Raw genomic sequence first — 13532 nt, 5'->3', positions numbered from 1 at the left:
CATGGGCAAAGTGTTCATCAACATCTCCATCGGCCTGTGCATCTTCAGCCTCGTCTGGTTCTTCTATGCCCTCTACATGCGCTCTGCCCTAGCTAAACAGGTGGTGACAATCCACCCCTCACCTCCTGTGCTTGATGCCAACAGCACCATGTCTGGGAAAATGTATGCCGCAATTCATATCTTACAAGAGATGCATTGATGTATGTGCAGGCTATTCTGCCTCCGTCTGATCAGTATGTAAAAATCACAAAGTTGGGGATATGGATGGGAATATATTTCACTGATTAAAAGAAAAACCAAAAAAAGAAGCAAAACTCATTCTGTCTCTAGTATTATTTGTTCACGCCAACTGTTTTGGAGATGAGGGTGGAAGGGAAGAAAAACAAAAAATGGTAAAGAGCAAGAATAGTTTGGTTTTCCATTATTGTTGATTAATCATCAATTGTAATGCACAATCTTTACATCTCTTACTTAATTTCTCCATTCAATCCCCAAGTTCCTCCTTTCTGTAGTGTTCGCTGTCTTTCTCAACACCTTTTTTGTTTGTTCATGGTCCAAGTGGATGTAAGAATATTACAATATCACGATGCTGGAAGAAAGTTGGAGCAGCGTGAGGCTGAAGTTGCATTTTCTTTTTCTCAATTCCTGACTTGTGGTGGTACAGTGTCTTCAACACCCATGGGGGTAATTTGGCAGTATGTTTTTATGGGGGGGGGGGGGGGCATTCATTCTGTGTTTATTGTGTCATACTGGGGAATAATATTAATATTATGTCCTATTGGGGACATCATTTAAAATTCTGAGCAATTCAATCGTTTTTTTTATGGAGAGGACGTCTGACATTAATTGAAAACTGTATTAACAGATTGCAGAATGGGTACAATACAGTACAGCTCAATACACACAATTGTTAAGGGGATGCAGACCAGGGCCCTGTTTCTTGTACCTGGATAACTGAGTTAGCCGGATAACTTTAACTGGATAACTGGGTTAGCCGGACTTTCCGGTTTCATGTACGTGGATTTTCCAAATCACCATGACAACATATCCAAAAGTTTGAGCCTGGTCGAAAGCAGAGTTCAAGTTCAACTTAGCCTGAACCATCGCCACGCCCCCGCAAAGAAGTGACGGCCCGTTTCCTGAAACTATTCCCACAGTCTACGATCTGCATTATACCATTCTGAATTACGTTCTTGTGCTCCATTCTTCCAGAGGGGGCTTTTGAAATGTAAAATAGACCCAAAATGCTGATACTAAATTCACTTTGTCCTAAATAATGCACGTTATATATACCGTGGCGACGGTGGCGCTCGCTCGTGCGATGTACACATTATGTGGTTATTTTAATTGTAACTGGGATTAAGATGTCTGATGAGATGCGCTGTTTGACGGATTTGAGAAATTGAATGAGCCGTTGACGTCACATTAATGAATGAGGATAAAGAGATAAACTTCATTCATAACAAAGGATATTCTAAACACGGGTCTCTCGTTCATTAATGTATAAACAATGAATTTATCCCATCTGGCACAGTGGTCCAGCGGTAGTGCTCAAGCCTGCCACGCGCGGGCCAGCCGTAGGTAAGAGAGTAGGTAAGAGATATGTACAGATTTAGATATAGTATTAATATGTACAGTGATACAGGTATAAAGACACTATGGTAGTAAGTCATACTGGCCAGCAGTGTAACTAGTAAGAGTAGGTAAGAGATATGTACAGATTTAGATATAGTATTAATATATACAGTGATACAGGTATAAAGACACTATGGTAGTAAGTCATACTGGCCAGCAGTGTAACTAGTAAGAGTAGGTAAGAGATATGTACAGATATATATATAATTATATACCAATGATGTAAACTACCCATAACTCAGTCACTCGGTAAATCAATTCAATTGGAGTCTCTTTAAACAAAACCCAATAACCTATTGGTAAACAAACGTATTGTTGAAAATATACAATATGACTGCTGTTGTGACAGTGTTTAGGAATCGGATCTTATTTAGTAGTTTAAACTCACCTTCAAACATTAACAGGTTGAAAAACGCTACTTTCTCCAGCTCTGCTCTTCTTCTGTTCTTCTTCTCCTAAATGTGGATACAGCGCAGCATCCACAAACTCGCAACAGCGCCACTAGTGGCCAAAATAATACATGGTTTTGTAAACAGGGAGTGGATGGAAGTTAAGGGAATTAAGAGCGAGTGAATGGACGTTAAGGCCAACTACTCCAGGTCTTTCCAAGATAAACAGCTATGTTGAATCAATAAACATGAATATCACTAAATAAACATGAATATTGCACAGATTTAGATTAAAATAGTAAAGCTATTATAATAGTTCAATGGTTGTGATGGCAAAGTTTGCGTCAGGTTCCTTACTGTATATTTGCATATCGTATGTCACAAATGTTACATGTATGTCATGTATGTCCCTGTCATAAATGTCATGTATGTCATAAATGTCACTATGAATTGAAAATGGCAGACCCTGATGTAAACAAGACAAATGTCTTTCTCTGCTCTGCATCCCCTTAAACATTTTGTGTATTGAGCCGTACTGTATTGTACCCATTCTGCAATCTGTTAAATAAAGTTTTCATTCATTAATTCTGTCCCCGTCTCTCCTTGTTGCACATATTTAGATTATCATTAGATTGTAGCGGCAGAGGTTTTTGTCAACTTAAATCATGTTTCTTAATTTATGCACAGGACTGTGTGTGGATGACCACAGGCCTGTGGTCCCCAACACCTCTGGGGTCAAACACCATCTCCTCAGTCTTCTTAACATTTAAAACCAGACAGTTATTGTCGCACCAGTTTACAAACCACTGGATTTCCAAATAATAGTCAGCTAGGTCACTGTCATTCTTAATTAGAGCTAAAATGGCAGCGTCATCAGGAAATGTTCATATCATATCTGGTGAATTACCTAGCTCATGGAAGTCGGCCATGGTTCTCCCCTTGTTAAAGGGCGGAGACCCCTCTGACCTAAATAATTATCGCCCTATTTCCAGATTGTCTGTAATGGCCAAAGTCTTTGAATCTCTTGTAAACAAAGAGTTTCTAGCTGACCATAATATTCTTAACAAGTCTCAGTCAGGCTTCAGATCCATAGTACTTCAGCGACTATGCTAGTCTCAAATGACATAATTGAAGCACTAGACAAGAAAAAACACTGTGCAGCATTGTTTGTTGATCTGTCTAAAGCGTTTGACTCTGTGGATCACGCATTACTGCAGAGGCTTGGTTGCATATAGGTCTTGGAAAAACGGCTTTGAGCTGGTTTAAAAACTATCTATCTGAAAGAACTGTGTCTCAGTAATAATAATAATAATAACTTTATTTGTATAGCACCTTTCATACAGGGGATTGCAGTTCAAAGTGCTTTACATCAGTAAGAAATAAAACATAAAATCAGTGTAAAACAAGCAGCAAGAGCAAAGCATAAAGTGGGATAAAATAATGCAGATATATTAATCAATTCATATCAGAACCTCACGTTCCAATATGCTTCTGTAATCTGTTACAAAACATGATAAGGTTATAGTATGCACCCAGCAGATAGTGGGGCGTAAAGATAAAAGTAGAAATAAGTCAAATGAGCAGACATATAAAATCACAGTTTTTCACATTAGGATCTAACATCCTTTAGGGCCACCTTGTTTATGGTTTGATTCAGTTTTAGTAGAATGTAAAATACATGAATTATGAAATGAGCACATAAAGTGCAGACATACTATAAAATCCTCTGATATATAAAATAAAGGAGAATAAAGACATCCCTCCAGGCCTCCAACTCCCTCTGAAAAAACTCTGTCTCAACAAAGTCCTGGAATGGCATCCTGGGATTGGTGAGTCCTTCTGCTGCATAGGTCTGGAAGACCTTAGTGGAGCAGTAGAAGTACAGTATCTCACCGCTCCAGTCTGATAAAAAAAAAAGTGGATGGTGGAGCCATCTCTGAGGAACCGGGACTTTGGCTGACCAGTTGTGTGTCCTCTTGGGGAGCCGCTGTTGTTGTTTCTGCTGCTTCTCCAGCATCTCACTGAATGAATGAATGAAAACTTTATTTAACAGATTGCAGAATGGGTACAATACAGTACGGCTCAATACACACAATTGTTAAGGGGATGCAGACCAGAGAAAGACTTTGTCTTGTTTACATCAGGGTCCCCTATTTTCAATTCATAGTGACATTTATGACACACACAACATACATGACATCATGACATTTATGACATAGGGACATACATGACATACAGGTATATAGTACTGTTACATTTGTGACATATACGATATGCAAATATACAGTACTGTTACCCATAGATCCTAACTATTATAATAGTTCAATGGTTGTGATGGCAAAGTTTGCGTCAGGTTCCTTACTGTATATTTGCATATCGTATGTCACAAATGTAACAGTACTATTGTTTCTGGCTTAAAGGCCAACCTTCATATTGTATTTTTGTTCAATAAACAATGTGGACTAAACCTTCAACAATACACAGAAGGTTAACCCTTTCACTGCCACACAACAGCCGGTTAACCCTGTAAACCTTCTAGTCCCAAAACATTCTGTGACTAATTCAGTGCAGATTGTAATGTATTGTCATCATGCAGCACAAGTACAGTACAACTAAAAGAGGTTTGGCATCCAACCAGAGTGACGATGTAGCAGTAACGTGAAATAGTAATATACACTGTACAGGTGGTTAAACTGGGTATAACATATATAAATTAGTACTATGAGTACTACATGTATGTACAGAGTTGTAGTATTAATATGTACAGTGATACAGGTATAAAGACACTATGGTATAAGTCATACTGGCCAGCAGTGTAACTAGTAAGAGTAGGTAAGAGATATGTACAGATATAGATATAGTATTAATATGTACAGTGATACAGGTATAAAGACACTATGGTAGTAAGTCATACTGGCCAGCAGTGTAACTAGTAAGAGTAGGTAAGAGATATGTACAGATATAGATATAGTATTAATATGTACAGTGATACAGGTATAAAGACACTATGGTAGTAAGTCATACTGGCCAGCAGTGTAACTAGTAAGAGTAGGTAAGAGATATGTACAGATTTAGATATAGTATTAATATGTACAGTGATACAGGTATAAAGACACTATGGTAGTAAGTCATACTGGCCAGCAGTGTAACTAGTAAGAGTAGGTAAGAGATATGTACAGATTTAGATATAGTATTAATATGTACAGTGATACAGGTATAAAGACACTATGGTAGTAAGTCATACTGGCCAGCAGTGTAACTAGTAAGAGTAGGTTAGAGATATGTACAGATTTAGATATAGTATTAATATGTACAGTGATACAGGTATAAAGACACTATGGTAGTAAGTCATACTGGCCAGCAGTGTAACTAGTAAGAGTAGGTAAGAGATATGTACAGATATATATATAATTATATACCAATGATGTAAACTACCCATAACTCAGTCACTCGGTAAATCAATTCAATTGGAGTCTCTTTAAACAAAACCCAATAACCTATTGGTAAACAAACGTATTGTTGAAAATATACAATATGACTGCTGTTGTGACAGTGTTTAGGAATCGGATCTTATTTAGTAGTTTAAACTCACCTTCAAACATTAACAGGTTGAAAAACGCTACTTTCTCCAGCTCTGCTCTTCTTCTGTTCTTCTTCTCCTAAATGTGGATACAGCGCAGCATCCACAAACTCGCAACAGCGCCACTAGTGGCCAAAATAATACATGGTTTTGTAAACAGGGAGTGGATGGAAGTTAAGGGAATTAAGAGCGAGTGAATGGACGTTAAGGCCAACTACTCCAGGTCTTTCCAATATGATTTTTTTTAATATAATATTAATGATTATACGCCAAAGTAGCCTGGTTTTAAGTTAAAATATTATAAATCTACATGCATTGAGGATGTCATTCTTTATATAGCTCTCAACGTGCACCAAATTGAATTATTCCTATATTGCAAAAAGAAGGAGACGACTAGGGTCTTGAACCCCGGTCGTCTGTGTGAAAGTCAAAAGAACAACCCGTTAGACCACATTGGAGATAAGTTAAAGATTGACTATACATCAATCAATGGGTAAGAGAGCCGTATCGTAATTCTGTATAACAGTTAACTAATTATTTTCGCTAGCAAGATCTCATTTGATTATTCAATCCAGCAGGCAAGTTTAAAGAAATATAATATGATTGATTGAGGTAATGAGGGACTTAAAATTAGCCTATAGATAACGCATTTAACTTGTCGGCGAGGCGATTGAGCCGTACTGCAATATGTTAATAAAGTTTTAAATCAATTAATCAATCAATGCCGCTAGAGAATCAGGATTTCTGCGATCGACACCTGCTGTCTTCTCAGCTGAGGCGGGCGCGCGCACTGATCCTGAGAATCAAGTCTGGCTTGAGTTAACGAGACTGAATCCACCTTCTTGGAACAGGAAAATCCCGGCTTCAAACATCGGGTTAACTGAAGCTGGATAATGACATCTTGATCGACTTAGTTGAACCACGTACAAGAAACAGGGCCCTGAGAAAGACTTTCATCTTGTTTACATCAGGGTCCCCCATTTTCAATTCATCATAACATATATGACATACATGACATACAGATACAGTAGGCCTACTGCTACATCTATACATTTAATTATGACATACCAGATTTGCAAATACAGTACTGTTTATGATACAAAGAGTCCAGAAAAGTATCAAACAACTGCAGATGGGATGCAGACCAGAGAAAGACGTTTGTCTTGTTTACATCAGGGTCCCCCATTTGTAATTCATATTGACAACAGCATCTAAAACAATATATTTATATGTATATTTATATATTGGAAGAGTATATTTATGAGACAGTATATTTGCAGTCCAGAGAAAGACTTTCGTGAGAGACCAACAAAGTGAGGTATGTAAAAACTTGGAATCAAATTGTGGTCATAGATCTAACGTTAATATCACGTTAACAATCTAATGGCTAGAAAGCTCACCTGACGTCGATATAGCGTTTACTGTTAGTAGAAGACTAGGTTGTTGACTGACAGCGTAAGCCTCTAAGTACTGAGGGAGCCGTCGTTCGCGCTGCGGGCGTTGGTTAGGAGGATCGTTTCGTGGAGTGTTCATCATAGGCCATTTCAATATTAATAACACTATATTAATATTACACTAATTACCCTCCGGCTCGAAGGACCAATTGTAACTGAGGGGTACAATTCCCTGACTGTATTACTAGATATGATACTTACTACCACTACCTTTGTACTTAATATTCGGCCACCCAGTACTCGGCATAAATATATTATGATGAACACTGTCACGTAGATGAAACGGATCCAACACAAATGTACGAATTAGAAATAGGTCTTTATTTCTACACAGCGATGGTGTGTAGAGCAAGCACTTAATCAAATCAATCACATTTATGAATGGGAATTAGTATGCACTTTTATGGCAAGAGTATTCGTCGGTATATCAATAGAGAATGTCCAATCTCTGAAGGCGCAGGTGGTACATATACGACCTGGAATAGTTAAGGAATAATAGCAATGATACTTTAATGATTATAGAACTGGATACACTAGGGGGGAATTCCGGTCGCTTGTAAGACAACTGGAGAAGGGGGGGGGGGGGGTAGAGTCTGGCTGTATCCGTCTGGCCGAGGGTATCCTGGGAGAACCCACGGTTGTGCGGCTCGGTGCCTCAGCGATCCTCGATCCACAGATGAAAGCAGTTGGACTCTCTGTGGGCCGGCTTCCTTCGGTCCACGATGGAGAGACGTGAAGCGACCTCGTCGTGTAGAGCGTCTCCTCACCTGTCGTCCTCTCCGGGGGGGGGTTTCCAACACACGGCAGTGTTGGTCTTTATCCATAGAATAATCACTGTATACAAAGCATAATCCGTGCCTGGGAAGGCGGGCTGTCGTCGGTAGAATAATCCGGTATGCAGGTCCACTCGCTCGTCGGCTCTGGGGCTCCTCGGGTGCAGCCTCACATGGGGTCGGCCACCCTGGATAAGCAGCCAGTTCTCTGCCCGAAACGATGGGGTACTGACTACGATAGTATTCTCACCGCACGAAGCACTACATATGAATAGACTATTATTAGCTTAATAGACTACGTCCAACTCGACGATATAGTGCCAAATATGACTATTCAAATATTAATATACACGATGTCTCAATACCGATGGTAGGCCGAACTTGGCCTTACTCCCACACGTGGCGTCGCAGGGAGGCTTTACGTCTGTCACTCTATTGGAGGGTAAGAAACTGGACTAAAAAGGAAGTCCTACTTTAGTAGCGCAGTATATATACGCACTATGAACAAATAGTACCGTTAGTGGTGCGGTAGCCAGATTCCTACGCGGAACTAGGACTTGTTCGTACATGTTGAGCGGTACGTTTGAACTGGGTCTGGGGGGTATGGCAGCCTGGCACCAAGGTCTCGACCAATAGTAGAATGGAGACTATTATGGGATGTTCAGTAGGCTAGAATGGATATTCAATGCATATTGTACAAGGAATATACAAGGGATATCAAGGAATATTAGAGAATATACAAATACAATTAAATATATATATATAATAAATATATATATTCGGTTTAATCTGGCCCTTCACAACAATGATAATAAAAGTCACTTATAGGAAACAGGATAACACGTTTTTTCATTCATTCCCTTTGGTACAGTACCATTAATCAAATGAATATAGTAACCTGTCTCCCCCTCTAGAGGGCATTGTAGACTAACTCGAGTCCCATAAACAGTAAGATTGCATTAGGAGAAATAGAGAGCTACGGTACAAACGATCACCTTTAAGAAAGGACATTGTGGTGCTAATCACTCAAATATGCATATGCAATGTTACCAATGTTAGTAATGGTGTATATCTCTGGGACCGATGAACTTTTCTTGCTTACTCCTCCGTATCTTCCTATGGCCCATCTCACCGGTCGTGGTGGAAGGGGGCCATCTGGAAACATTGTCTGTCTGCGGAGGGAGTATTACGGAGACATCTCTTTCCTAGGTCGGTCTCTGGGCTGCTGAGTAGGCCTGCGGGAGTGCAGGAGGCACCATGTCTGTAGATAGTCTTGCTCATCTCTTCTTCTCTAGCATCTCTTATGCCGCTCAATGTCTTGCCTTGGCGATAAGCAGGCCCCTCAGGATGATGGCGTCCTGCCAATAGTTTGTAAGTGTCACGCCATGGAGTAAGATACAAGTCTCTCTCTGCTTCAGGTGTATGGGGGTAGATTTCTATCAAAAATAAACAAACGCAGAAGGAGAATCCACAATCGTAAAAACGATCCACACACACACACCTCAGAATCCACAACCGTAAAAACGATCCACACACACACACCTCTCAATTTGTTTCATAAATCATAAAAACACGCTTGATTTGTTTAGATTTACGTACGGAATTGTAAAAACAGCTTGATCTGGTTAGATTTACGTACGGAATTCTAAGGACACGCTTGATCAACTTGGAGTTACGTACGGTTTTTTGAGACAAATATTTTCCCCGTGGGGATTCGTGTGTGACGCTTCTTCTTCTTAGAGGTCTATCAAAAATAAACAAACGCAGAAGTAGAATCCACAATCGTAAAAACAATCCACACACACACCTCAATCTGTGTTTCATAAAACGTTTGATCTGCTTAGATTTACGTACGGAATTCTAAAAACACGTTTGATCTGCTTGGAGTTACGGACAGAATTCTAAGGACACGCTTGATCTGCTTGAAGTTACGGACAGAATTTTGAGACAAATATTTCACTCTTTTCCCCGGCGGGGATTCGTGTGTGAAGCTTCTTCTTCTTCGGCGCTACCGAACACGGCCCGAGGTGTCTTCCGCTCATGAGCGCTACCAGTGGCCAAAATCGCACATTATCTTTAGCCCTAGGCATCAACATTTCATTATGAAAATGAATGCTCAAATATATATAGTACCATTTTGACGATAACAACTAGGGCTTTCAAACGATATAAAATATCTGTATGATTATCATGATTATTATTATTAATATCTTTCATATTTGATACAGAAATTATTACAAAAATCTTGTCCGGCCACCACATTTCAACAAACTGCATTTTCAACCACTTTACTGACAAGCTAGCAGGAAACTTAGAGGGTATGGGATATAGACAATTATGTGGGCAATATAGAACAGCTGACAGATTAGAAATATAATTTATTGTTCAAAAGTTATGATAATTATAGTGATAGTAATAAAACAATTCCGTCTGAAAATGAACTTGAATGGGTTTATGATGAATATCTGTTTGTGGGTATGCTCAAAGTAATATATTATTCATATCTTTCATATTTGATACAGAAATTATTACAAAAATCTTGTCCGGCCACCACATTTCAACAAACAACTGCATTCTGAATTAATTTAGCCTTGTAGTTTCTAATCCCATCGTTTATTTGTATTGATTAAACATAAGTCAGTTACTGTACATGACACTGTATGTCAAATATGCTAAGGTAATTAGCTTTAACTTATTGCTTATGGAGCATTGTTTCCCCATTTATCCCAGAGGAGTTGATGAACACTGCAGCTGTATTATGTAAGAAATACATATGCAGTATATAATAATTATATATAATAATTGTAAAGTGTTTTTTGATGTTTTTATTTTGTTTTGGTGTAAATAAAAAGAAACTGATCAATTCAAATTCCTTTTTTTTAACTTTTTTGGTTAAAACACTTTTTTTTATTGATTTCCCCAAGGGGATCAATAAAGGAATGTCTTATCTTATTGTATAGACAATTATGTGGGCAATATAGAACAGGTGACAGAAGTTATAACCATTATAGTGATTAGTGGGAAAACTAAATACAAATTCCATCTGGATTTTCTTTGTGTTTTGTCAAAACAATGTTCTATAGTGAGTGGTCTTACCTCCTTTTCCAGGATTACTTCAACTTTCAATATCTGGCAGTTACTCTGTCATTATAAATGCTTACGCTTACTACGCAACAAACTGGATGAGCTACAGGCGAATGTTTACCATCAGCAAGAGTACAGGAATGCGTGCATCCTGGCCCTAACGGAGACGTGGCTGGACAATCGGGTTTCCGACTCGGACCTGTATATTGAAGGCTTTGGCACACCAATACGACTCGACAGAGATAAAACCATCACCGGTAAGCAGAAAGGGGGAGGTGTCTGCTTATATATAAACCAAAAGTGGTGTAAGACTGTTACTGTATGGGACACAATATGTACAGCTGACATAGAAATGCTGACTGTGTCTCTTCGCCCGCATTACCAAGAGAGTTCCCGCAACTCATGTATGCAGTATAGTGTACATCCACCCCGTGCCAACATGAACAATGCACTGGAAGTTATAGTGGACATGGTAAACAAGATGGACAAAATATCAACAGATGCACCTAAATTTCTCCTAGGCGACTTCAATCACTGTCAGCTGGATGGTGTCTTACCTGCATACCACCAGTATATTGATTGCCCTACACGACTCAACAAGGTGCTGGATAAATGCTATGGCTCTGTTCCCAGAGCATATAGATCCTTCGCGCTACCAGGCCTGGGACTTACGGACCACAACACAGTTCTGCTGGCCCCTGCATACCAACCAGTCATTAAAAGAGAAAAACCAACCATAAAGACATCCAAGGTCTGGTCAGAAAACAACATTGAGGCCCTTAGAGGCTCATTTGAATGTACTGATTGGGATGCTCTTGTCGAGCCAGGCTATAAATGATAATGTAGATGTTATATCATCATACATTAATTTCTGCGTGGACACAGTGATACCCTCTAAAGAGACACAAATATTTCCTAATAATAAACCCTGGGTAACGAAGGACCTGAAAAGCATTCTTAATAAAAAGAAAAGGATATTTTTCTGTGGGACACCTGAGGAGAAGAAAGATGTTAATAAAGAGGTCAAACGAGCAGTGAGACAGGCAAGGCTAAACTATAAGAATAAGATAGCAGATAAATATAATCAAGGGGACATGCGTTCAGCCTGGAAAGGAATTAAAATTATGTCCGGGATGAACACCAATACAGCCCCTAAAAATATACAAATAGGAAATAGTAGCCATGACTCCCTGCCAGACGAGGCAAATAAGTTCTTCTGTCAGTTTGACTCTCAGGATTTTAGTGCTGAACTTAAGAAGCTATCAGATTCACTCTCACCTGGACAGAAGTCTCCACGCAGTCATAGCTAAACATTTAAAAGAGATTAAGGTAAACAAAGCTAAAGGGCCAGATGGAATATGTGGAAGGACACTGAAACACTGTGCTGATCAACTGAGTCGAGTGTTTCAAAGACTTTTCCAGCTCTGCTTGGACTCAGCAGTGGTTCCTGATCTCTGGAAGAATTCTATCATCATTCCAATTCCAAAGATCAGCAGACCCAAAATCCTCAACGACCTGCGGCCTATAGCCCTAACATCACTAGTAATGAAAAGTCTGGAGAAAATTGTGAAATCTGAAATTGTTGATGCAACCAGATCAGCTCTTGACCCCATGCAATTTGCATATAGACCTGAGAGAGGTGTTGATGATGCCAAATTATTTATTTTGAACTCTGTACATGAGCACTTAGAAAAAAAGAACACGTATGCAAGATTACTCTGTTGACTTTTCGTCAGCCTTCAATACAATGCAGCCTCACATACTTGTAGAAAAACTTATAAATGACTTTAACCTGGATCACCAACTTATCAGATGGATTATCAGTTTTTTTACCAATAGAACTCAGACACTAAGTATAAATGGAAAAAGTTCCAAATCAATAATAATTTCCACTGGCTCACCGCAAGGCTGTGTTCTTTCTTCTCTTATTTTTGTTTTATACACAAACGATTGTCTTAGCAAATATACAAATCACCATATTGTAAGATTTGCTGACGACAGTATTATCCTATCTCTTCTCAGTCAGTCAGATAAATCACACGGACCCATAATGCAAGACTTTGTAGACTGGTGTGATGGCTGTTTTCTGGATTTAAATGTATCCAAAACCAAAGAAATTATTATCTCACCAAAACACATAGAAGTCACCCCAACAAGCATCCACTGAGCTGAGGTGGAAATTGTCCAGAACTACAAATACTTGTGTTTGATGACAAACTTAAATTTAGTGACAACACAGATGTTATCATAAAAAAGGCTCATCAGCGTCTGCTTATCTCTTACAGAATGACCTCCTAGACCCTAATCAGTCAGGCTTCAGGACTGGTCACTCCACAGAGACAGCCCTCATTGCGGTCACAGAGGCACTTCACTTAGCGAAAGCGAAAGGCCTCTCTGTCCTGATTCTCCTAGATCTATCTGCAGCCTTCGACACAGTCAACCACCAGATCCTCCTCGCGGCCCTCGCAGGAATGGGAGTGGCTGGCTCTGCGCTGACATGGCTGTCATCATACCTCAATGACCGCTCCTACCAAGTGTCATGGAGAGGGACCCTGTCGGCCACCCGCCCCCTGCGGACGGGTGTCCCCCAGGGCTCGGTTTTAGGACCCCTTCTCTT

Source organism: Notolepis coatsorum (assembly GCF_963971535.1).
Source record: "Notolepis coatsorum genome assembly, contig: SUPER_1_unloc_1, whole genome shotgun sequence".
Taxonomy (NCBI): Eukaryota; Metazoa; Chordata; class Actinopteri; order Aulopiformes; family Paralepididae; genus Notolepis; species Notolepis coatsorum.
This window is presented reverse-complemented; position numbering follows the sequence as displayed.